General features: G+C 39.4%; 1 pseudogene; it reads left to right on the forward strand.

Annotated features, from left to right (window-relative positions):
- Positions 1-4,945: 4,945 nt before the first annotated feature.
- LOC128591313 (SAYSvFN domain-containing protein 1-like) lies at positions 4,946-18,071 on the forward strand (annotated as a pseudogene).
- The last annotated feature ends 4,603 nt before the right edge of the window (positions 18,072-22,674 follow it).

Consider the following 22,674-nt stretch of genomic DNA (forward strand, 5'->3'; position numbering starts at 1 on the left):
TGTCTTGGATATGTAAATATACTACTTATGCATATATGTGACTATGAACAAATATTTGCATCTTCGTGATGTCTCCTATACACCATTTGATTATAAGTACCTTGAAAACAGACAAGATTATTTCTGCATTACCCACAGTGCCTTGTGCATACAGTAAGTATGTAATAAATGTATTTTATGGGTGAAGCCTGTGTTCAGAGGGCAGGAAATAGATAATAAGCAAATTTGCTAATTTTATTTAATTTATTCCAGAATACATAACAACTTCCTTATGGGAAGAGGTGTTCATAGCAAATTAGTCAATATTCTGAAAATCTTTCCATGGTCATTGGAAAGACTATTGTAGGTGTACGTTGCTGAGAGTCATGCACACTTTGTGACAGAACACTTTCAATTTTCTGGCTTTGCTCAGCTAGGAGAGAAAAAAGGAGGCAATCTGAAAAGAAAGACCTAAGAGTTGAGAAACAATTTCTTTCTTTTTTTTGAGACAGAGTCTCACCACTTTGTCACTCTCGGAAGAGTGCTGTGGCATCATAGCACACAGCAACTTCAAACTCTTGGGCTCAACTGATTCTCTTGTCTTAGCCTCCTGGGTAGCTGGGACAACAGGTGCCCACCACAATGCCTGGCTATTTTTAGAAGCAGAGTCTTGCTTTAGCTCAGGCTGGTCTCCAACCTGTGAGCTCAGGCAATATGCCCGCCTTGGCCTCCCAGAGTGCTGGGATTGCAGGTGTGAGCTACTGCGCCCAGCCAAGAAACAATTTCAACAGTTAGTGGGGAAAGAGGAAAATCACAGGAACTCGGTTAATCGTCACACATAGGAGGGGAGAACACAAGTCTTGTTGCTTGTGTTCAATAAGTGGACAGCCTGGGTGCTGAGATGAGGCATAACTGTCTTCTGATAATTATGAGAGAGACAGCAAGAATTATACAGCAGTGTGGGAAATGCTTTGTCTATAGTGTTGCCAATAGACAAAGCTTGAGAAACCCTCTTTGTTATTTACCTATTTCTGCATAAGTTATGCCAAAATTCAACTGCTTAGAACTGCTATAAATGTTTATGACCTTACGTCATTTCTGTGAGTCAGGACTTTGGGACTGGCTTAGCTTGGGTGGTTATGGCTCTTGGGTGTGTCTGTAGTCATCTGAAGGCTTGACTGGGGCTGGCAGATTCAATTTCAAGGGGCCACATGCCTGGCAGGTTGGTGGAGATTATCGGAGGAAGGCCTCAGATCCTCCCTGTGTGGGCCTCCCTACAGGCTACTTGAGCACCTTCGTGATATGGTAACTGGCTTCCCCCAGAGACAGCCATATGAGAAAGAGAACAGAGTGAAAGCTTCAATGACTCAGGACTCATATGACCTAGTTTGTGAAGTCACACATTTCTGCAATATCCTATGGGTTATGCCACGTTAGCCCTGTTCCACATGGAAGATGACTGTGTGAGCATGAATCCCAGGAGACAAAAATCTTTTGAGGCTGGGTATCATACCCTCTATACTTTTGTGGAGGGAGAATCTGTTTAAAAATAAATATCAAGTATATTCCTTCCAGAGACTAAAGAGGAGACATTACAGACAAAGTAACCCTAGGTGTGTTTGTGGCAGGAGTGTGGAGTCTTTTGGGACACTTCCTCTTTGCTCCTTGCTGAATGCTTCCCTGAGTCTTCTTACCATCTCTAGAACAGGATAATTTGGACAACTAAAAACAAAAATCTGCAACAGTGTGAGAAAGAACCCTGATCTTCCTTTACGTGAACCTCATTTATGGAAAATTTACCTGGGCATTCTACCTACTCTGCCTCTCCTAGGAACAGGGCAGCTACTGGAGAAGAAATGAATGTTTATTGGGAGTTGTCCTTCTCTTTTCTGAAAAACAGGAATAACACAGGGCATGGGTGGGGGGCACAAGGCTTCAGTGACATAACTGATGTGAACCTAAGACAGAGCTGGAGCCTGATTCATAGATGCTGGTCCTGTCTCCACACAGAGTCTCTTAATATTTCTATATTAAAAACATTAACACATTAATACATTATATCTTCTTGATACTAAGAAGAATGGAATACGTAGAAATGACTGAAACAAAAATTCAGAATCTCATAAGATTCCACAATAAATAAACTTGATGGTTTAAGTTTAAAATAAACTGAATTTTATTAGGTATAGCTAAGAAAATCACTACTTCTATGTAGAAAAGTACTTCATTTTGTTCCCCATGGAAACTTTCACAATTATGGAAATGTTTGATATGGACACTCAGCAGTACTGTGGCCACTGGCCTCCGATGGCTATTGAGCACTTGAAATAGGGCTAATGAGACTGAGGAAATGAAAAGTATTGAATCTTATTTTATTCAAATTTAAATAGCTGCATATGATTAGCAGCTACCATATTAAGCAGCATAGACTAAAATGCCAAGTGCATATGATTTTTTCCTACATCAGATAAAAATGGGAGAATTTTTGAGCTTTTTGGGTCAGCACATGCCTTTCCTTCTATGCGCCTTATTTATTTATTTTGGGAGGTACTGGTTTGAGCAGTTGGTTTGTTGCTGTTGAGAAATTTTCTCAAAGTACTATCTGTTTCATTTCATTGTGATTTTTATTTCTACTTTATTGTGGGCATAGATGATTCAGAAGCTGAGCAGCCTCTCTGTGGATGGAGATGTGGAGAGCTTTACAGATAGAAAATAAAACTGGATTATTACCCAAACCTGCTTTTTATCTTAGTTTCCTTAGAGGTAATAGAATCTTTTAGGGGTTTGATGTACTTTCAAAGGTTTTTTTTTTTTCCCCATGTTGTATTAATAAATATCATTATACTTGAGGGCTATATATCCAGTGCCTAAGGGTACCTACTACTAAATAATTTCTCCTAAAACAATGTTAAGAATTATATACAAGTTGCTGGAAATTATTTGCCTTATCTTGCTCTTGGATAGGTTTTTTGGTTAGCTTCTGAAGGAAATCTAAACTATGGGGCGGTTCAAATCAGGACATCTTAGGCTTCAACCTCGCCTGCCATCAGTCTTCCTTCATCTTGACACGGGGCCCCCTGTTTCCTGACTGTGTCACACCCACACTTTCTTCCTGAATCTCTGGCTTTCCTGATGCTGTTTCTTCTACTGGCTTCTCTCTCTTTGATTAAGGTCTCCATGCCGGATCTCAGCCCTTCCGGGAAGACTCCCTGCTTTTCCGTGGTTAGAGAGAGCACAGTGAGTGTGGAAAAGCTTGGGCTCTGGAGTGGGGCTTCTTAGGTTGAAATTCCAGCTCCACCACCTCCTGACTGTGATTCTGCTTTCTTCCCCTGCCTGTGCCTCAGCTTCCTCATCTACAAAGTGGAAAGGATTCTGGTCTGTATCGTGGACTCATTGGGAAGAGAAGTAAGACAAGTGCTCGATAAATGTTAGCCGTAATTATTTTGTGCATCTTGGTGTGAAGGTGACTTACATTCTTTGCACTTTTGCTGAATGTGCGTGTTTCTATCCTCCACTTCTTTTATGAGTGATTAGAAAGAAAGGATAGTATCTTTTTCACTGTTTGATCCTCAATACCTTGGCCAGAACCACCCAAGAGGAGGTGATCAATACATACCCCTAAACAAATGAATGAAAATATGAGTAGGTTCATTTATTGCACAAATGAGCACCTATCAGGTACTGAGTAAACCTAAGGATGATGACAGGTAAGGCATATTTTAATATTTATTTATTTCAACCTGTTATCTTCTGTGATATTTCATGCATAATGGTTTATTAGTTTTGTATTGGTGTTGTATCAAAACAGCACACATTTATTATCTTACAGTTCTGTAGGTCAGAAGCTTGACCGAGGTCTCACTGGGTTAAAATGAACATGACAGCAGGGCTGTGTTCCTTACTGAGGACTCCAGGAAAGAATCCACTTCCAAACTCCTTCAGGTTGTTGACAGAATTCAGTTTCTTGAGGTTGTAGGACTGAAGTCCCTATTTTTTTCTGGCTGTTGGACAGGGATCACCCTTATGTCCTTCAGGCTTCTTTTTGATCCCTGCACAGAGCTGCCTACCTTTCAGAAGCATCATGACACATCAAATGCTTTCTGTGCTTAGAATCTGCTTTCTCTCTGAAACATTGCTCCTGTGTCCTCTTCTGTCTTCTCAACTTGGCTTCTGTCTTTATGGCCTCTAGTGATTACAATAGTCACCCCTGGTAATCCAAGATAATCTTCCTCTGTGAAAATCAGCTGACTAGTAGCCGTAGTCACATCTGCAAAGTCCCTTCACAGCAGCACCTAGTGTAGTGTTCAACTGGCCAGCCAGGGGAAGGGAGTCTTGTAGGAACAACTTTAGAATTCTGCTTATCATAATGTGGCTGTGTTTTAAGTTGTTCAAAGTATTCGCTGTATTTTTATTTACCCATCATCTCTATAAGGGTAGAGGTTTTATATCTGTTTTATTTACCAGTTTATGTTATGCACAATGCCTTTCTCACATTAGGTATGCTAGAAATATCTGTTTAATGCTTTCAAATTTCTGGACCCAGATATTTAGGTTTTGCCCTCCCCCTTAGAAATAAGGTGTCCCTCTGTTTTCCAGACGCGTGTACAATGTTCCAATCATAGCTCATTGTAGCATTGAACTCCCGGGCTCAAGCAATGCTCTCACCTCAGCCTCCTGAGTAGCTGGGGCCATGAATGTGCTTCACCACGTCTGGTTTCAACTGGAATTATTTGTTAACTCATTTTGTTTTAGGTTACCAAAATGATCAAAACAGACTTTTTTACAAAAATGATTATGTTTATTTTGGTTTTTGCTTTGTTCTTCCGTCTCATATAACTTTGAATTGATCACTTGAACCTCTACCTTGTTTAAAATTTTAGTACTATTTAAATTTTTGCTTCTAAAAAAATTGTGCTGAACCTATATTTATACCTTGAGTTCCTTCTGCTGTGATTTCCAGCGGATCATGAGGGACTGGATCATCAGTAATGATGACAGTGATGGTGACAACGATGATGATGCTCTTGGTCAGGGTAGGCTAGTGGTTCTCAGCTAGGGGTAATTTTGCAGGTGACATATGGCAATGTCTGGGGACAATTTTGGTTTTCATGGCTAAGGGAGAGGTTATTACTGTCATCTAGTGGGTAGAGGCCTGCTGCTCCGCACCCTACAATGCACCAGACAGCCATCCATACCAAAGAATTTTGTGGACCAAAGTCTCAGTAGAGCCCAGGTTTGGAATCCATGAGATGGGTTAACTTCTGTGATGAGCAGCATCAACTGTCAATAGCTCAACAACACCAACAAAAATATTTCTTTCTTATTCAGAGTCCACTGCACATGTTTCTGAAGGGCAACTTTCCTGGGAGAGTTTTGGGTAGAATCCAGGGTTTGGATAGGATCCAGGGTCCTTCCATCTTGTAGTTCTAAATTTTTCAACAAGTAGCCTTCATGGCGATTGAGAAAGAAAATAGAAAGAATAAGGGTTAGGGTCTGGAAGATTTTTGTGGGACATCTAAGAAGGAGTGTACCTCACTTCACCCATATTTCACTGAACAGAAACCAGTCATTTGGACTTAAATAACTGTATTACAACTTTAAAATGTGGTCTAGCCATCTGACAAAGTAAATAAGACAGCAGCAAAACAACATTAATACCAACAACATCAATCATTTATTAAGCTCTTCCCTGCCAGACATGAATAATACCTTAGGACCTCTGTAAGTTGACCACGCAAGGGAATGTACCAAACTGGTCAATGTACAGAGATGGTCAACATAAGGAATTAGGCCTCCTGTACATATAGGTGGTGCATGTTTAGTCTATGGACATGAGATCAATGTAAGGAGGTGGTCAATAGGGAGGTGGCCAGCTACGGAGGGTCTGCTGTAAATTACCTGATGTAGCTGAGGGTCAGAAAAGTTGAATACCTTGCCCAAATCCATGCAGAGGTCTATGGGGATACCAGAGTTGAACCCCGGTCTATTTCATTCCAAGGTACATGTGCTTAACCAGTACTCTGTACTTTAGTTGGGACAGAAATTGTTACTGCTCTTAGTGGGGCTTTATTTTTATGGAATAGAAACTAGACCCATAAATACCCCAAATGAAGAGTGTGCTGGACTTTTCAAACTACTAAAAAAAAAAAATTCTTCCAAAAGAGCTGCTGAAGTCATTTTTAGGGAATATCAATATCAGATTGCATTCTAAGTTTTCATCTGGCTCATATATTAATCGAGAGAGAGAGGTGAATGTCATGGGGGAAGACTATCATGGTGCTTCTAAATCATCCTATCGCACTTTGCAACCCATGATTGCATATATTTCAAGTAAGTCTTCAGTAATCCAGAGGGACTGCTGCTTGGGGTGAGGAGCACTGCTAGGGATCACGACAGCAAACTCTAAATGGTCTTGATGTCACAGAGTTTCAAGAAAGTGCAACTTTCTTGAAGAAAATGGCTATTTGTGTCCTATTTAGGTAATTTATTCTCATGCGTCTCATATTAATGGAGGGCACTGTGTCACACAAAACAGTTATAGTAAGGCATGTAGCAATAGTTTCTACTAAGGGTGGAAAGCACCTTGGGTTTGATCATCATGGAGCAAGGTGGAAGAACAGAAGCCCTCACTTTGCCTGCTGGTAGGCAAAGCAGTATGAATGAGTGAGAGATGTGAACACAGTTCAGAATCTTCCTTTCGAATAAAACTACAGCTGCTTTCCTGGCATGTTCTAATCAACTTATCAGGGTCTGAAAGCTGTGATGGTTCTGAATGCTGCTGCCTTTATACTTGGTCTTTGCTTTGACTGTGTTATAACACAAAATTCTCAAGTTCTTCATTCTGTGCCATTAAAGTTGAACTTCTAATCTTATTACTTAAAAGTTGATTTTTTTTAAAGTAAAGCCAATCCTGTTTATTTATTTTTTTTCTATCTCCTTTGTTGAATGTTGCCTTTTTTCTCTTCATTTGCTTACAAAAATGCAGGCTGCCCCGGAGTTACAAACATCTAACTTACTTACAACTCACATTTGTAAATGGAGGCTATTATAGTAAGTCCCTGAGTTACCAACATCTGACTGATGTTCAACACACACTTATGAATGGAGGCTATTATAGGTAATAGGTAAATGTACCTGTTCCAACTTATATACAAATTCAATTTAAGAACAAACCTACAGGACTGAGTTCATTCATAACCCGGGTGCTGCCTGTATCTGCACTAACACGTTGGTTTAGACTTTTGGTTCAGGACTCCTGCTGGAAATGTTTATTGCACACTTATCATGCAGCAAGCACTATGCTGGGCACAGAGCCACAGTAGTCACCAAGAAAACCATGGACCTACCTAATTGTAAGGAAGTCATATGTTGAGGTGAGCACCAGTACTTTTTGCCACAAATAACAATAATGCCACCACCCATAACAATCCCACCTAACATGTTAAAGTTTTACCACCTCATGATCCAGTTGAATTTACATTCTGTCTTTGATGATGATAGCCAGAACAACAAAGACTTCCTGCTAACATTCTCTGCATGCTAACACTGTGGCAGGCGCTAAGGTGAGAGCTTTTCATGTACTATCTCATTTAATTCTTGCAAAAATATTTTCTTATTATCCCCACTTTACAGATGATGAACCTCAGGCTTAGTAAGGATTAGGGATTTAAATCAAATCACATAGCCAATAAGTAGCAAAGCCAGGATACAAATGCAGGGCTGATACCTTAGCTGTGCTCTAAACTCAGTTGTGCAGAATTGTGGAGCATGTTAGGAAGGACACGGATTTTCCTTTGACATCTAACTAAAATAGGAAAAGGTACATCCTAGTGATTAAAACTGTCCTCAATTTTTTCCCTGTTATTATTTTATTGAGAGACTGTTTTTCATATGTGCTCTTGGATTGTTAATTTCCTCCAAGATGGTGTTTACATAACATTAAATTATAATTGGCCAGGTAATGTGTGTACATTGAGGCTGGGTGAAACTGGGTGAAAAAGACAGATGTTATGCTTCCTTTCACAGATCTTACAGTTCAGAGGAGAAGACAGTCGTAAGTCAATTAATCTCAAGTGTGATTATAAAAGTGTCAGCTAGTGGTATGGGAAGTATACCACACTGGGAATATAATGTGGTTTTAGAGTGCAGCCACGTGTGATAGATATTTGACAAGTGAGGAGGAGGCCTGCGAGTGTATGGTAGGATGTACGCACTGCAGGAGGACGGCAGGGGGGAGCGTCGGGAGTGCCGAGTGTGGCAGGAGGTGAAGACAGCAAGCTGGGCCAGAGCAGGTCACGGAGGCCTGTGGATCCTGAGAATGATTAGGTTTTATCAGAGAAGCAACAGTGAGGCATTAAAGATCTTTTGGCAGAGGAGGAACATGAACTATTTGAATTTTTAAAAGAACTGCACTACAGAAAAGGTAGTGCAGGTGGGTTATTGTCATTCTGCTATTCTGAAATTAGGTGATTGGTTTTCGTTTCCCCTATCTGTGCCTTTTATAATTGGGAACACATTGGCTATATCAGTTCCCCTCCCACCTGTCTCTACAGTGAAGCAAACTTAGCTGCTAGGAATGCATCACCATTTCAGTCGATGGCCTCTGCACCTTTCCCGTCACAGGGCTCCTCTGCCTGCTGCCCTCTCCTTTGCCAAATTAAGTGTTAGGAATGATTTCTTTCTCCTCCTCATCAAATACTTCAGCTGAGACACCATCACGATTACAGTTTAAATTCTCTCATCCAAACAGAGGTTATGTGTCTCCCCCACTCCCCAAATAATAAGCCTCCGTAAGCCTATACCCCCATACTGCCCACACACTATTCACATGGCTCTTTGCTTTTCTTTGTTTGTGTTTACTTTTTTTGGGTTGGATTCTCCAGCTCATTCATCTTGTCAGTCTTAAATGAAGAGTTTCTTGGGGCTAGAGAGAGGGAAACATAAATCTGTGTGGGCTGTGGGGGGTACACAACTGAGCACCAAAACTCCGAAGGGGTGCCACAGGGATAAAACCAGGAAAATTGTTTTGTAGTTACTCTCAGATGTACTCGTGTTTCATAACAAATAGGGGTTGAAGTTAGGGTAGTAGGTGTGAGTGCTGGATGCTTTCAGCTACTGGTAACAGAAAACTCAAGAAATATTGGCTTCAATCATGAGGATACTTGTTACAAAAAGACAAGAGGTAGAGGGTCTAAAGGTTAGTTTAGTAGCTCACTGATGCCATGAAGGACTCAGTCTCTTTCCCTATGGATCTTTTGTCTTTTGCCTATTGCCTCATGGTAAAAAGATGGCTGCCATAGCTCCAAACACAAAGGTTTCCCAGGACAGCATCTAAAACTGGAAGAGGAGGCAGTTCATGCAACTCTGAACTTTTATAAAAGGTGAAAACCTTCCATGGAAGCTCTAGTGTATTTCCACTCACTGATTAGATATAGATTGCATGTCCACTACTGAGTAGCAATCAATGACAAAAAGAAACAATATGGCTATGATTAACTTAAATCAATATTAATAATTATTTGTTATCTAAGGCCGAGCACATTGCTATCCATCAAAATGAGGGTTCTGTTATCAAAGGAGAAAAATTGTTTGTCACATTTGGATTAGGAAATAATAATCACAGAGCTTCTAAATTAAGGTCTCAGAGGAAGCCCATAGGAAGATGTTTTAGAGATGAGGAAACGGAAGCAAATGAGATAACAGACTTCCCAGTTCCCTGGCACATAAGCAATCTTATGTAATTCTCTTAACCCTCCCAGATGTGAAGAGATATTTAGCCTTTTCTGCTCATCCCAAGATACCTGTGTTTGGCAGGCACTGGTAGTTCCCTTCCTAAGGTTAATTTTCCTTCCTAACAGAAATCTGATTTTGTTTGGAGCAGGAATGCTCAGTTTATACCCAGCTTCCAGTTAGGAGAAACTGTATGTCCCATTTCTGGCCAGGGAAATGTACGTAGAAGTCACTGGATGGAACTTCCTGGAAAGCTTTTAGGAAGAGACAGACTTGGCTGGCAACTCTCTTTGCCCTTTGCCCTCTCCCCTCTTTTGCCTAGAGTCAGGGTGCCAATCCTGGAGGTGCAGCAGCCATCTATGACAATGAAAGAGGGAGGACAGAAAGGCAAGAAGGGAGAAGGAGCCCGGGACAGCGGTGACACTGTGGGAACTGGCTCTACACTGAGCTAGAGCTTCGTACCTTTGACATCTTGTCACAAGAAGGAAAAACCTCTGTTTTTAAATAATTGCTGAGCTGTTGGTTAGCTAGACTGTGTTTAATGCTGATGAAAGCAGTCCCGGGTGATACACCTTCAAACCTAGAAGCATGGGGCAAGGTTGTGAGGATGCATGTCAGTGTCACTAACTGCCAAGGAAAATTTAAGAAGTTATTTTTTCTACCTTTCAAAAAACATTAAATTTTATTGAGTATACTTGTACATATTAATGGATTACCTGTGACATACAATGTGTAATGATCATATCAGAATATTTAGGATATCCATCATCTTGTATATTTACCACTTCTGTGCTTTGAGAAGATTTCAAGTCCTCACTCAAGTTATTTTGAAACATACAATACATTGTTTTTACCTGTAGTCCCTCTACGCTGTTATCAAACATTGGAACTTATCCTTCGATTTAATTGTGTGTTCATATCCATTAGCCAACCTTTCTTCAATCCCCCACCCCCGCCTATGCCCCTTCTAGCCTCTGGTATCTATTATTTTACCCTCTACCTCCATGTGATCAACTTTTCCAGGTCCTATGTATCAGTGAGAACACACGATATTTGTCTTTTTGTACCTGCTTATTTCATTTAACGTAATGACCTCCAGTTCCATCCATGTTGCTGTAAGTGACAGGACTGCATTCTTTTATATGGCCGAATAATATCCCGTGGTGTATATACATATATATCACATTTTTTTTATCCATTCTTCTGTTTATAGGCACATTTATTACTCCATATCTTTGCTATTGTGAATTGTGCTGTAATAAACATGGGGGTGTAGGTATCCCTTTGATACAGTGATTTAATTTACTTTGGATAAATACCCAGTAATGGGATTGCTAGATCATATGGTAGTTCTGTTTTTGTTGTTGTTGTTGTTGTTTATTTGTTTGTTTTTTAAGACAGAGTCTCACTATGTCACCTTCAGTAGAGGGCTGTGGTGTCACAGCTCACAGCAACCTCCAACTCTTGGGCTTAAGTGATTCTTTAGCCTCAGCCTCGCAAGTAGCTGGGGATGCAGGTGCCCGACACAATGGCTGGCTATTGTGGCATGTTGGTGTTTTGTTGAAAATCAGTAGGCTGTATAAGGAAATAATCAACCGAGCAAATAGACAACCCATAGAATGGGAGAAAATATTTGAAGCTATATATCTGATAAAGGGCTAATAACCAGAATTTACAAAGACAAGCAAATAAGGAAAAAGCAAACAAACTCATTAAAAAGTAGTCAAACGACAAGAATAGAAGATTTTTGAAAGAAGTTAGACAAATGGCTAAAAATGCTCAACATTACTAATAAGGAAAATGCAAATTGAAACCATAATGAGATACTGCCTTACCTCAGTTACGATGGCTTTTGTTGGAAAGTCCAAAATAGAAAAATGGATGGATGGTATGGATATAGAGAGAAAGAAACCCTTGTACACTGTTGGTGGGACTACAAATTAGTACAACCTACATAGAAAACAGTATGGAGATTCTTCAAAGAACTAAAAGTAGACCTACTATTTGATCCAGCAATCCCACCCAAAGAAAAAGAAGTGATTTTATCAAAAAGACACCCGCACTTGAATGTTTATTTCAGCACAATTCGCAATCATAAAGATGTGGAATCAACTCAACTCCCCAGAAATTTATGAGTGAATTAACAAAATGTGGTATGTATTATCCTAAGTGAAGTATCTAAAGAATGGAAAAACAAACACCACATGTACTCATTATTAAACTGAAACTAACTGATGAGGACACATATGCACAGAGAGAAGTAAAACTCAGGGGAAATTAGCAGGGGCGGGAGGGAGAAAGAAGGGATAGGTGAAAACCTATGTAAGAGGTACAATAAATGCCACGCGGGTGACAGTCGTAGCCTTGACTCAAGCATACCAACATCAATACATGTAACCCAAGACATTTGTATGCCCATATTATTCTGAAATAATGATTTTAAAAATTTAGGAAAAGCTAAAAAAAAATCAGTTGAGTGTAAAAACAGGGATTTATTTCTAGATTCTGTGTTCTATTTCATTGGTCTACATGTCTTTTTTGTTTGTTTGTTTGTTTGTTATATACTATAATCTTATAGTATATTGTGAAGTCAGATCCTTGAAGCCTCCAGCTCTGTTCTTTTTGCTTATGATTGCATTGGCAATTTGAGCTCTTGTTTGGTTCCATACAAAGTTAAGGATTGTTTTTTCTATTTATGTGAAGAATGACAGTGGTATTCTGACAGAGTTATATTGACTTTATAGATTGCTTCAAGTAGTTTGGTAATTTTAACAACATGAATTCTTCTAATTCATGAATGGAGAATGCCTTTTCATTTGTGTTTCCTTCAATTTATTTTTTTTTTCTCTATATTTTGTAGGCTTTTTGGTCAAGGTCTTTAACCTCCTTGGTTAAATTTATTCCTAGGATTTTATTTTTTTGTTAGAAATTGTAAATTAGATTTTTTTTCTTTCTTTTTTTTTTTTTTGCTGGCCTCATAGAATGGGGAGAATTTCCTCCTCTTCATTGTTTTGGAATAGCTTGAGGGGAATTGGTATTAATTTCTTGATTTCGTCTTCAGCTATTTCCTTATTGATGTATAAAAATACTACTGATTTTTGCATGTGGATGCATCCTACAACTTTACTAAATTTGTGCATCAGTTCTAAGAGGTTTTAGAGGAATCTTGTGGTTTTTCTAAATATGAGATTATATTGCCTGTAAAAAGGGATAATTTTACTTCTACTATTCCAATTTAGATGCTTTTTATTTCTTTCTTTTGCCTGATGGCTCTGGTAAGCCCTTCTAGCACTATGTTGAGTAGAAGTGGTGACAGTATGCGTCCTTGTCTTGTTCTAATTCTTTGAGGAGAGGCTTTTAATGTTGTTACCCATTCAGTATGATGTTAGCTATGGCTCTGTCACATTTGGCCTTCATTATGTTGATATATATTTCTCCTATGCCTAGTATGTTGAGAGTTTTTATAACAAAGTGATGTTGAATTTTATCAAGTGTATTTTCTGCATCTACTGAGATGATCATATGGTTTTTGTCCTTCATTCTATTGATGTGATGTATCACATTTACTGATTTGCATTTGTTGAACCATTCTTGCATCCCTGGTGTAAATCCCACTTGATGAGTGCAGTTGGATTCAAATTGCTGATATTTTGTTGAGGATTTTAGAATCAGTATTTATCAGGGATATTGGCCTATAGTTTGTTTTTGTTTTTTTGTTGTTATTATTGATGGTAGTAGGGTGGTGCTGTGCCCTTGTCTGATTTTGGTCTCAGGGAAATATTGGCTTCATGGAATGAATTAAGGAGAATTTCCTCCTCTTCAATTTTCTGAGATAGTTTGAGGAAAATTGGTATTACTTCTCCTGTACACTTTTGGTAGAATTCAATGGTGAAGCCATTTGGCCCAGGGGTTTATTTCTTGGGACAATTTTTACTATTGACTTAGTCTTGCTACTCATTATTGCTTTGTTTAGGTTTCCTATTTCTTCCCGATTCAATATTGGTAGGCTGTATTGTCCAGGAATTTATCCATTACCTCTAGCTTTTCCAGTTTGTTGGAGTATGGTTATCCATAATATTCTCTGATGATCTTTTACATTTCTGAGTTGTAATGTCCCCCTTTTCATTTCTTATTTTGTTTATGTAGGTCTTTGCTCTTTTTTTCATGAGTCTAGCTAGTGGTTTGTTGATTTTTTTTAAATATTTTTTTGAAAAACCAACTTTTTGTTTCATTGATCCTTTGTATGAGAGAAATTAGAGGAAGAGGGGAGTGAAGAACACAAGAGGTCCGGTCTGATGTGTTCATGAAATATCCCAGTGTTTGAACACTTTGAACTTAGTCACATTTGAGTGTTACCATATGCTTTGTGGGAATATGATACTCCAATGGGTAGATGATGTGTAGGAATGACAATCCAAGTAATTCACACTGTGGTCTCACTGGTGAATCTGAGATCCTTTGAACTGGGTGTTATTTTTTTTAGATTGTTGGATATTATATTTACTTTTGTAAATTTTGTCATTTTGTTTTGTGTTTATGGTTTTTCACAGTAAGTACTTAGGTCTTCAACTAAGTTTTGCATGAAGACATTTTTGAGGTGTTGTTAAGGACACCGAAGAGATGATGTTTAAACAAACTTTGGGGAAAAAAACAGCTTCTTTCTGTTTCATGTACATTGCAGCTGAATCTTAATGCAAAAATCAGCCTTTAACTACTGTTGGTGATTGCAGTCCAAAAAAAGTGGCTTCTTTCTTCTTTGTCTTTCTGAAAATACAGGTTTTCTAAGTAATGGATCATTAGATAAAAGATGAAATGAAGCAGAGGATGAAAACTGTCAGTAAATTGGCTTGTTTTTTATCTTAAAGGCAGAACTGTGCTAAAATACACCACATATACTCAAATACAAATTGAAGTTTGCTTCCCTCCAAATTTATTATCTCCTGGAAGAGATTACCTTGCTTTATATTTGGGTCCTTTCAAGTGCTGCTTTGGGAGTTGAAATGGCCTCATGTAGTATTTGCTGTGGATGTTTACAAAGGTCATCTGCTTGGGATCCGCGAAAAAGGTGCAAAGAAACTGAATGCAGAGCTCATGATTCCAGAGGCTGTGACTTCACAGTTCCATGTCTTGCGTGTTCCAAACAGAACTTTAAAAAATCACTTTATAAAACAATACAAGGTTCTTGCAGATCATATTGAGCAGAAAAAAGTTAAAATATAAAGCAATGAAACATATAAGTATACTGTGGGCATCAAAATACTACTATGCACCTACATAAAGATGGATTTTTATTTAAAAGAGCAAGCTGCTAATATTATATTAGTGGGTTCTTGTGTCTTTACAAACAACTGCCAGAGATAGCATCACACATGATTCAAAGAGTGCCTCTTCTCAAACCAAGATAAGTGGTATCTGGAAAACTCAAAGTTGAAAAGGAATCTCTTACATGGTGAAGATGCTCACATCAGAGTTCTATTAAAATGTGTGTTTTTAAATCTCCAATTAAATTATGAATTAAAAGGTAAATAAAATACCTAGGAATGTATTTAACTAAAAAATGCAAGACAGAGCTCCATAGGGAAAATTATAAAACACTGAGGAAAGAAATTGCAGGGGACATAAATATATCATGGTCATGGATTGGCAGAATCAACATTGTTAAAATGACTGTACTATCTAAAGTGATTTACAGATTCAGTGCAATCCACATTAAAATACCAATACCATTTTTTGCAGATGGAGAAAAGGTAGTACTATGCTTTGTGTGGAACCTGAAAAGATCCTAAATAGCCAGTGCAACCCTATACAATAAGAATAAAGTGGAAGGCATCACCTTACCAGACTGCAAACTATACTATAAGGTATAGTAACCAAAACAGCATGGGTGGACCTGGAGACTCTTTTACTAAGTGAAGTATAACAAGAATTGAAAACAATTACCACATGTGTTCAATACTAAATTGGAACTAGTATATCAACATTTATGTGCATATAAGGAAGTAAAACTCAACAAGAATCAAGTAAGTGGGAAGGGAGAAGGAGGAGTTGGGTTAATTCACACCTAATGGGTATAAAGCACATGTTCTGGGTGGAGGGCACACCTGTAACTTTGACCTGAAATGTACAAACTATATAACAAAAATGTGTGTACCCCTGTAATATTCTGAAATTTGAGAAAAGGAGATATTTAACTATATTTCCCATATCCTTAAATGCTTGCACGTTTTTGAAATTTGTTTAATGTTTTCATTGAAAAAAATGAAATATTTCTTTATATTCAAAGCTGCCTTATATTTAGCATTACTATTTTTTTTCAGTTTAGTCTCACTGCATCCTTCCTTTTTTTTTTTTTTTTTTGAGACAGAGTCTTACTTTGTCACCCTTGGTAGAGTGCCATTGCGTCATAGCTCACAACAACCTCAAATCTCCTGGGCTTAAGCAATTCTCTTGCCTCAGCCTCCCAAGTAGCTGGGACTACAGGTGCCCGCCACAACATCTGGCTATTTTTTAGAGCCAAGGTCTTGCTCTGGCTCAGACTGGTCTCGAACCTGTGAGCCTAGGCAATCCATGCCCTTTGGCTTCCCAAGTGCTGGGATTACAGGAGTAAGCCACCAATTCCCGCCCCACTGCATCCTTCCTTGATGTATTACATTTTAATATACCTAGTTTTTAGTACCTAAAGAGGATGATTCAGTGACATTCAGCTATCATTTTTCATAATAGCTCATGAAAAAAATGTTACATGGTTCATAAAGAGACATGAAGTTAGGTCTCTTTATGGTTAAACATTATTGACCAGACAGATGAAGATAGTTACTAATCTTTGGGTTTGGATTTAACAATTGTATTAGTCAAGGCTCTCCAGAAAATCAGAACTAGTAAGATGTGTATATACATATACATTGACAGAGATTTATTATGAGAAATTTGTTTACATGATTGGCTGATAGGTTCTAAGATCTGACATCAGCAGACCAGAGACCCAGGAGACCTGTTGGTGCAGTTTCAGGCCAAAAGTTAACAAACTTAAGACCCAGGAAGAGCTAATGTTTTAGTTAGAGTCCAAAGGCAGGAAACTGAATATTGACAGCCAAGAGGAGTTTCTTTTTCCTGAATGAGGGTCAGTGTTTCTGTTCCAGTAAGACCTTCATCTGATTGGATAAGGGCCACCTACATTAGGGAGGGCTAACTGCTTTACCCAGTCTGTAGATTTAAATATTAAACTTGTGCAAAACACCCTCACGGAAACACTTGAAGTAATGTTTGACCAAATATCTGATAGCCCATGGCCCAGTCAAGTTGATACATAAAAGTAATCATTATAAGACTTCTGAAAATGTGGATTTTTAAGATTTATGTCAAACCTACTTTCAAAACAGATACACACACATATGTATATTACGTTATATTGCAAGACTAACTTACCATAGAAAGATTCAGATCTGTTTGTTTGCTTCAATTTAAAAAAAAAATTAAAGTTGTAAAGAGATTACTTGAGGAACCCTCCCCAAATGTGATTATCTGTCTATGTTATTCATTGATGAAACAGATGATTAGGGACCAGGTGACGTGATAAAGTTCCATAGGGCTGGTGCCCTTTGGTTTTTAGGAGAAAGACGTCATGACATGACGTAAAGATGAGTGGTCTTGAATAGAATGCAGGTGCATCTCATGTGCACTGAACTTTTGCCAATTTTAACCATACAGAATTTGCCACAAAAGGAAGAGTAAGAAATAGTGATTAAAATAATATGGACGGGCACACAGCGGCCCAGCGCCGGGCACAGCGGTGAAAGGGGCCTGGCGGACGCATGCGCGCTTCCGGGTAAGCCGGCGCTAGGGCGCGCGGGACAACGCGGCTTAGCAGGTTTCCCGGAGCCAGAAAACGGGCTGGCCTGGAAGACCAACCCAGCACTTGCAGCCGGTGCACAAGAACTTCGGGAGGAGGGAGCGGGGGAGACGGAAGCAGCTGCGACTCTAAGGGTAGCCCCAAGCTGGCTAAAGCAGTTCCTGCTTTGGAAACCGAGGCCTGCAAGTGCCAAGGCCCAGCCTGCCTCACCCAGGAAGCAGCTCAGCCTAGGAGCCGCACAGCACAGCCACCGTGGAATATAGCCATTCCTCCACCCTGGTGCCAGGACCAGCCCTTCCTGACCAGTATCACCTTCTTGAAGGTTCTTCTGTGGTCGGTCCTACTGGGACTCTTTGTGGAACTGGAATTTGGCATGGTTTATTTTGTCCTGTCCTTCTACTGGATGTATGTTGGGACACGAGGCCCTGCAGAGAAGAAGGAAGAAGAGAAAAGCGCCTACTCTGTGTTCATCCCCAGCTGTGAAGCCTCCCAGGGCAGCTGGAGCGCGAGTTAGGTTTAGACCCCTGACAGAGACATAGGATCGCGCTCCACCGTCCGGCAGCTGACCTCGGGCACCATCCTCCTAGGCCGTGGGTGTAGCTTTGATTTCAGATGCATAGGCAGAGTGTAGATTAGCTCTGTCACTGCACAGCTCTTCTACATTCTTTTCCCGATCTGCTGCTGAAAATTTATGTTTGAATTTCTCTTTTGTTTTGGTGACATTCTCTAAGAGACACTCACTGTGGGTCTGATGCAATTAGTATAAATTGCATACTCAAGAAGAAAAAATAAAATAATATGGACCATTCTGTTAGACATTCCCCCTCAATTAATACACATATGGTGCTTGGTAAATATGAGGTGGGGACTGATTTTCCTGAATCTCTTAGTGGGAACATCTTAGTACTGGATGTGATTCCGGTATTGACATGTTCTGCTATGTGGGAAAATATACATGGCCAGTAAACTAAAACCAGTGACTTCATCTGATCTTCAATTAAAGAAATAGCTATCTTTTCTGATGTTGGAGGAAAGTCTCTATTGGACCTCCTGAAAGGCTGTGCTGTATTTTATTCTTGGAGAAAATCTGAAAGAAATTTCCAAAAGCTCGTCTAAGCTCTGCCTTAAAAAACTATCCCCAGTTTGAGATGCTACTCAGCTATCCTTGGTCTGGGATTGTGTCTTTCTTAACAGGAAATGTTAACTGCCAATGTTTTCAAGAGGATTATAATTTTAGATTTGCTCTTTTAAGAAGAGTATTTCTTCCCCCTTCCTGCTGGAGATGATCTGGAATGCAAATGTGAGCCCTCCTTTGTGTGTTTGTGTGTGTGTGTGGTGGGGGTGGTGAGTGTAAAAGGGCTTCTTCAGAACCATCCTTGTGGATTAGAAAGGCAACTAGCCACTCTTGTAGGTATGTGGGGGTATTCACTGAGCTGTGCCCCTTGTATTGGGGTTTGTTGTAGGTAGGTAAATTGAATACTATTCTAAGTAATGATCATGCTATATAAATTCTATTTAGAGGGAAAAAATTATAAGAAAGAGACATCTTTTTCTAAAACTTCAAAAGAATTCAGTATAGCAGCTGGTGTCCTGGGTCAGCTAAGGAGAAGAGTTTTCTAAAGGAATTCACTGGACCTGGCAGGTGTGCCCCTGCTTTGTGACAGGCACCTGGCTCTGGATAAATAAGTGATGAACAAGGTACTTGTTTTATCTCGATGGAGTTTTGATGTGTATGCTTAGGGAAAAGACAGGGATAGGCAATAAACACATGGTGAAGAAAGTAATGGGATGTTTGAACCAAATGTCAGTGTCATGGGGTGACTTGGTGGGGGTGAGGAAGGCCTTTCTCAAGAGATAATATCTGAGCTTCCATGTGAATGATTTAAAGATCCATGATTTAAAAATAGGAGCATTTCAGAGAGAGGAAAGAGCAAGTGTGAAAGCCGTAACATGGAAATGGAGCCAAGTCCTCCTTGGTTTCTGATTAGTTGCTCCAGGGCCCAGTATCTTCTAGCGCAGAACATAAGGGGAGGCTGACCTGGCAGGGATCTTAAGTGGGACATCCTGTCACTTTTAAAATGGTTCTCTCTAATGAACAGCATGCTCGAGAATTCTGAGTGGGGAACAGTATGAGGAGATGGGGAAGAATGTAAGTATGGAGGGAAAGCAAGAACTCTTGATGTCAGCTCGCTCATGGATGTCACGGCAGTAAGTTGGAGAGAAGGCAGGAGAGAGGAGGCAATGCTTAGCCTGACCTGATGCTTCAGACTTTTCCCAACTTGGATGAAGGGAAGTGAAAATGGAGGAAGGAGCCTTTGTTATGTAGTGACCCTGCCTCCTAGTGAGATCAGACTCACCACACTTACATGTGGCCAATTGGATTAAGAATTGCTCCTTGGAAAGACATGGGGTATAGGAAGAGAGAGAAAGAACGACAAGCCTAATACCACCACCATCCCCAGAAAATATCTGAAAACAGAGATTTTCATACCTATTTTAGGAATGAGGAATCCAAGCACATAAAGGATAGATAAGAAACTTGCCCAACAGGTAAGTGGCAGAAATAGCATTTCAAAGCAGATCTGTTTGATACCAAAGTAGATCAGACTGCTCTTTTTAGAAATCAGGATCAATCGATGATTTCTCATTCTCATGCCCTGAAAGAATTTACTTATCTTCCAGAGTAAAAACCTCACTGTTTTGGATTTGACCTAATTAGTTTCATCCTTGCACGTAGGTAATTAGAGTGACTTTTGGATCATAGCAACTGTTAAAATAGCTACACATATATATTTTCAATTTTGCATAAGTCCTGTAAGGAAATGACAATTTTACACTCTTTGTATTGAGAGATAGGAGGTGTCCCCTCATTCGGTTTTGTTCCATGGAGAGAACTGACAGCAATCATAAACGGTACGCTCATCCCATCTGCTTTGGTACATGGAAGGGTCAAAAGCCAAACAGTATTTCTCATTAAAGCTTTCTGCCATTTTCATTCTCTCTGTCCCTCTCTCTCTTCCACTCTCTTTTCTCTCCCTCTTCTTCCCAGCCTCTTACTGAGTGTCTACTTTTTGTTCTCTACTTACATAAAAGGTTAACATGTGAAGTCAGCTCCAGTTGTAATTACACAGTTTTCCCTTTCAGCAGACAGTTTTGCAACTGATGATAAAAATATTCAGTCTCCATGGGGAACTGTAATAAATATATTTTAAAAGCGATGTACATTCTGAGAATAGAGACTCTTAATGTTATGTCCAAATTTGTGACTGGTTATCTATTCCTTTGGTTGCAAATCTATGTCGTTAATTTTCAATTATGATTTCAAAATATTTAGTGACTTTTCAAGTATGAAAACACTGAACTGAGTGGTATTTAGGACTAAGGGCTATTAAATAATGATTTAATTAATATCTTCCATTAAGCTCAGTTTTGTGAGCTTCTTTGAAATAAAATCCATTACGTGCAAAATTTTAATCATTTTAACTTATTACAATAAAAAACAATAGCTATAACGTTTGAATGCTTACTACATATTAGACTTTGCATGTGTGTTGCCATCCTCATAGCAATCTCTTTAAGTAGAAACCTGTATTCACGTTTCTCAGGCAAGGAAATTGAAACTCAGAAAAGTTAAATGGCTTACTGAGGGTTGTACCGTAATTAACTGCCAGAAGATGGATTAGAACCCACGTCTGTCTGACTTCAAAGGCTGGTCCTCCAATCTCCTCAAGTTACCCAGCTGAACTCTTTGGGGGTGGAAGGGTGGCCATCTTTGAAGAGTTTGGCCTGGGTTGAAGGAACATGCTGTAACTCTAGTCATCATCTTGCAATGTGATGAAAGTTATAGCTGCGATCTGAGACCCAGAGCTCTGGCATTCCAAAAGTCTAAAAAAATCTCCTTTTAGTTAACATTGCTAAAAATTAACTTAGAAAAGGAAGTTTGATAGTAAAGTTCTCAAGAGTTTCTAAATTGGAAAATGGAAACCACTGTAAATGTGGAGACACTGTGCCTACGGCCCAGGAGGGCATAGAAATGAAAGGAAGAAATAAAAGAAATTCAGCTTACAGGAACTAAAAGCAAGGTAAAACATCTTATGAAAAATAATCAAAAGCAGATTTCAATAAAGAAGAGGAGTGGAAAACAGGCTAATGCCAAAGGGGAGCTGAAGACAATGATGTGTGGATTAGATCATTTGGGAGCTACCTAGAGGCCCTGGCCATGGGCACTCTATAAATTCATCATGGTGGTGGTGATGGCTTGCAGCAATAAGTAGGAAGTACAAACTAGGGAAAAGAGGAAAAGAAAGTGTCTGAGTTACATTACACCATAAATCCAGGAGAAAAATATTCTCTCCTCGTATGTCAAGGGTAAAATTGTGCCTCTAGTTCTCTATTTCATTTAGCACGCCTTATTCCCGTAAAGAAGCGCCCTGAAGGGACCCCAAAATGGGGACCCCCCAAAATGAGTATATCACAGAACTGTCGACTAGTAGGAAGATTCATTTTGCTTTCCTTTTTCCTGTGGTTTTACCATAGGCAGAGATTTCAAAGAAAGACGAAAGTGAGAGACAAAAGAAGGGAGGAAAAAGAATTCCACTTTTTAAATTCTTGTGGCATTCCATTGTAAGTGCCAGTCAAATGGACTCATGAATATATTTTCTAAGATAAGAATTAATGGATTACATGAGTTATAGGTTTTCCTGGTTTCTGCTGGAAGGTGGAAGACTGTCCTAAAATGTTGAGATTTCAGGCAGCTGTGTCCTCGGTTCTTGGGATGCTCCCAGTTGAAGAATAACCAGACACCCCAAAGTAAGGCAAACATGAAACAAAGTTTATTGAGGAAGATAAAGATAGGTTTACAGAATAAGAAAGTTTATAGATCAAGATATGTTTGCCATAGAAAATGAATGTGCCTCTATTGTGATAAAAAGGGAAAGAGGCAAGGGTTATGGCCCAGGACGCTGCTTTATGCTATCTGTATCAGGCCTACTTTGTGGTTCAGAGGTCACCTTGGAACCAGAGTCTCACTGTGTGTGCAGACCTGCTATGAGCCTCTCTGGGAGGCCATTAGGGGGTCATGTGGACCACAATGTAGATTTAAGCAAATGACATGATAA

This window comes from Nycticebus coucang, chromosome 8 (assembly GCF_027406575.1).
Source record: "Nycticebus coucang isolate mNycCou1 chromosome 8, mNycCou1.pri, whole genome shotgun sequence".
In the NCBI taxonomy this organism is placed as follows: domain Eukaryota; kingdom Metazoa; phylum Chordata; class Mammalia; order Primates; family Lorisidae; genus Nycticebus; species Nycticebus coucang.